The sequence below is a fragment of the Panthera pardus genome, unplaced genomic scaffold, assembly GCF_024362965.1.
Source record: "Panthera pardus isolate Hobbes unplaced genomic scaffold, ASM2436296v1 HiC_scaffold_10, whole genome shotgun sequence".
NCBI lineage: Eukaryota > Metazoa > Chordata > Mammalia > Carnivora > Felidae > Panthera > Panthera pardus.
In genome coordinates, this window is record NW_026526655.1 from 62,342,267 (window position 1) to 62,346,988 (window position 4,722).

A 4,722-nucleotide genomic window follows, 5' to 3' on the forward strand; every position below is an offset into this window, starting at 1 on the left:
AAAATCTTTTTAAAAAAAGATACACAGCAATATCTGTGACATCACTTCTAGGAAGGAGAGAGAGGAATGAGATGGGTAGGGGTACTTTATTTATTACATTTTATTCATTAAGAAAAAGGAATTTAAGCAGATGTGGGAGGTTCAGTGTCATTATCTTCTAAGCTTTTTTGTATGTTTTAAATGTTTGATACAAAAATTAAATCAAAACTTAAAAACCTAAGCTGCTCTCTTCAGGGAATAAATGATTTAATTATAAACATGTTTCCCAAAGGTTCCTTTCTCTCTCTTCTTCTCCCCAAAGAGAGTTTCATTCACCAAAACTCTGTGTAGGCCTCAACTCCTCTGAAGAAACTCTCTGAACTCTTCACTCTGCCTGCCTCTCTCCCTCCCTCCTCTGTACCCCCACTGGTCACCCCCACTGGACTCACACCCTTCTCTGTTATCGTAGCTACCACACTGATGTGTCGGGCTGAACCACAAAAGACTGCTGCTGTTTCCAGGTCAAAAACATTTGAATATTGGTTATATGTTTCTACTGATAATTACATTTAGATATCTATCTGCCTTTCCTACCAGACTCCAGGCCCCCTGAGTATCCATATTAGATTTACTGCATTGTGCAGGGGCATCATGTAGGGGTGCTCCGTGGTCATTTAAACTGAACTGATTGCATAAGGACAGGCATCTCTTTAATGCCTCTTCCTCAGTCTCTTCCCCCTGGATTTAAAGGGATAGATAATTGGTATGAACACTTCTTCCACCTTATACCATCAAGGAGCTCTGGAGTGGTCACTGCTATGCTGTGGTCTTTGCTTCATGGAGTTCTACTTATGGAAGGGGCCAGAATTAGAACATGTGAGCAAAGAACTCACAAGAACTGTTCAGCTGTGGGGCAAAAGGAATTCTTGGGAAAATGAGGAGCCAGTGTACTGCTGCAATAAGGCATGAAGATGCACATCTATGCATCTTTTCATTCATTCATTCACGTTATTCATTTGTTCAGAATCAGATGCAACTTATCCAAACTTATTAGGAACAACCCAAGAATCCAAATTAACTGCCATCTTCAGCTATTTTTCACCTTCAGCTTTCTGACCTCTGCACAGAGAACTGACCAGAATCTTTCAATCTGGGAAGAGGAAATTATAATTGTTGTTAGTGGCAACTGGTTTCAAGAATGAGCAAGTTTGTGCCTGCTTTACAAAGGACCAAAGGATGGTGAGCTTGTTTCCTTTCCTCTTTCTATAAAAGACTGTGTCTCAGAACTGCAGTTCAAAGCGAGAGGAGATATTCCAACAAGGAAAAATATAAAATTTAAACATTATAATGAATTCTTTTTAGTATTTAGGGTATTTGGAATCTTATTTAATAGCTTCAAAAGCTTGCAGCTGTTGCCTAAAATAGAATGCGTGCTATTTGAATTCCAAAGAGCTGTTTTATAAGGGAAATGGAATGAACTGCAGAAGGGACTCTGAGTATAATCCTTTCCTACATCTTTGCTGTATATAGGACTATGACATTCTTAAAATTTCAAGCAGGGAAACCTGCTCTGGTTACCTTGGTGATAAACTGGGGATAAAAATTACACATAATTGCTGCTGATGTCACTACTGCCATATTGTTTCCAAGGCTACAGATTGTCTCCAAATAATTGTAATGCTTTGTGCACTGGAAGCCCACTCTGTAGGAAAAAGCTTAGTACTGCAGTTACTCTTTCTAAATCTATCTAATAAACCATCCATGGCCTCTCAGGGACTTTGGATAATTATGGAGATAAATCGGCATTGAAAATGCCTCTATCTTAAGCTATTCCAGACACACAAACATAATTTGAAAAATCTGATACATAGAAAAGTTAGTTTCTACTATGATATATCATAACATTTCCTTCTAAAATACATTTCCTCTAAATGCTAGCAAATAAAGCAAATTGCAGAAGTGTGTGTGTGTGTGTGTGTGTGTGTGTGTGTGTGTATTCTGCATGGAAAATACTGAAAATATGCAGCAGACTATAACGTCAGTGGTACCCTCTGAGGGGTAGGAAGAAGGCAGGTTTTCATTCTAAGACATATATTTGTGTAATATCTGAATTTTTGCAGTCAGCATATATTATTTTTGTAATCAAGTAAAACAGTACAGATAAAACAAAATTCCTAGTCCCTAGCAGAGCTATCCTTAAATTACCAGCCTAAAAGAAATGGTTTCCTAAGTTTAATGAATAAATGAAGCCATTTATAAAGGTCACATTTCCCTCTGACCTGCTTTCATTTGTAAAAAGCAGTGCCCAGTGAGTTCTTTCTGCAATCACACTGAGCCACAGTACAGTTACTCTCATATTTATGCAAAAATCAAGAACCTCTTTGAAAATCAGCAACTGATGTATACTGATTTAATAACTTGTGTGTGTGAGCCATAGACGCTGACTGCCCAAGAGATCACCACGGAACATATGTGGTCAATGAAAAATACCATTAAATTTTAGCTTCTTGGGAAATTGTATTTAAAGCATAACATGCTCCCGCAATAATGTCATTAACAATAACAATCATTAGAATAGAGTATCTGTACTTCCAAAGCTGCCGAACCTGCTGGTAAGCCTGGGTTTCTGGGTACAGCTGAAGCCCTGGATTTCACCTGACCAACAAGATAGCAGGGGTTTTGCTCTCGGCCCTCTCCAGGTGCGGCATGGGCCTCGTGCTGCTTGATGACACCCAGCTCCAGCAGTGACCTTGTCAGCAGGACATTTTCCTCTAGAGCAAAATAGAGCTGGTGCTCACTGTATCTTAGCTGCCCTTGTTTGCCTGAGCAGCAGGTTCTGCATAGTAACAATTTACCTTTGGAGCCCATTTACCATATAATGCATAAAATGGCCTGCATCTGGGGGCAGGGAACGGGGACTCACAGAACCTTCATCTTTTAGAATAAAATATACAGAAACTGGAGATAGGAACCCTGATCTAAAGAAATAAATGAATTATAAAGCAAAAACACAGCCTTTGTATTCTTTTACTGCTGTGAAATTTACATATGCAATTGCTGCTACAAAAGAGAATGGAGATCAAAGCACTATGTTACAAGAAAACCAATGGGCTATATTAGGCAGGCATTATACTATCCACCTGTAAAGAACTGAATACTAACTACTCCTACTTGCCTTTTGACAGTCATCACTGTAGACTCTAATAAGGACTTAACGATTTATTTTTGTGCTTCCTATAATTGGTCAAGTACATGACTATCCACACATTTACAACCTAATTACTGCTACAAACTGTACAATTAAGATGGCAGGATGGTTAAGCTATAGGGTTTGCACACTATATAAAGTGTTTCCTCATTTTATGAAGTCGACTCTGGAAGCTCTTAGATAACCATAAGCATATAGGTTCCACTCTAGAAAGCTCTTTAGGACATCATGAGACCAGAATTAATATAGCTTGGGTTTTATGAATAAGTAATCAATAAATAACAGAGGACTCATTCATATTGCTCCAAGGTTCTCTAAGTGACCCATTTGTTTGCCATTTCAATGGACCATACTAGGAATAGTTCCGTTGGGACTTGCTCCCATACCAGTTTCTGCATCACACACTCTCGACTTGGGCAAAAGTCTCTTTCTGTGGCAGTGGGTGCAGATGGGAAATCTATACTGCAGCTCTTTATATAACCTCATTCGTCTAGAGTGACAATTACTATTCCAGGAATAAAACTCATAAGTGATCTATGAATGACCTCTTCCAGAAGATGACACTGGCCAGCATAAAAAAGCATGGAATTGCAACTCCCAAGTTCTTCACTCATTGCAAAGAGGAGAGCAGCCTGGATTTAGCAAAGATTACACACTTCTGCTGTTAAAAAACATAAATGATGGAGATTATTTAAAGGTTCATAACCACTATAACTATATGCAGATACTCAGAGGTGATTATTTTTGTTTTGCAGTGTGAACAAAATATAAATGCTATTATTTAAAGGTGAAAATTCCTTCCTTTACCCACATAAAATGCCAGATAACTGTTTTTAAAAAGTCTTTATCGATAAATAGGTTACAATGAAATAAACAGAGTGATGGTTTGTTGGGGGAATAAGAACTCAAGCAGAATCTTAGTCTCTTTCCACCCCAGCTCTAGCTTTCAGTTTCTAGTTTTTTACTGGCCAATCTGAATGATGAGGCCTTAGTGATACGGCATGCTGGACCTTCTTGAGCCCTTGGGGCCTCTGTCTTTCTGGCCAGGGGTCCAGGCACCCTCTTAGACCCACCACCCCTAGGAGTAGCAGGAGCCTTGGCTTTGGGTCCCTCCTTGACCCCATGGGCAACAACCTCTTTTGGGACCTTGTTTTCCTTCTTTTTGGCTGGAGAAGCAGCACTATTCTTGTCCTTGGGAACCATGGATTTTGAACTCCAACTCCCAGCTTTTGTTTTCCTGGGGGCTTCACCATCTTGGCTGCTCCTTCTGCCATTTGTTTTGTTTTGTTTTCTACACAGATTTTACTGGGTTTATGGTACTATGTGTTTTATGCAAAGCATTAAACAATTTCCTAATAAACATGCCTCCGAAGTCAAAACAAAAAGAAAACCATTCTTGCCCTGACAATGAGCCCTATTTAAAAAGCTTATTTTTAAAATAAGCTAGGACTAAATTAGTATGTGAATAAGAAGTTCAAGAGGCCCTACCTCCACGTCTTTCTAAATAAAACAAAATAAAATGGATGCAACTACCC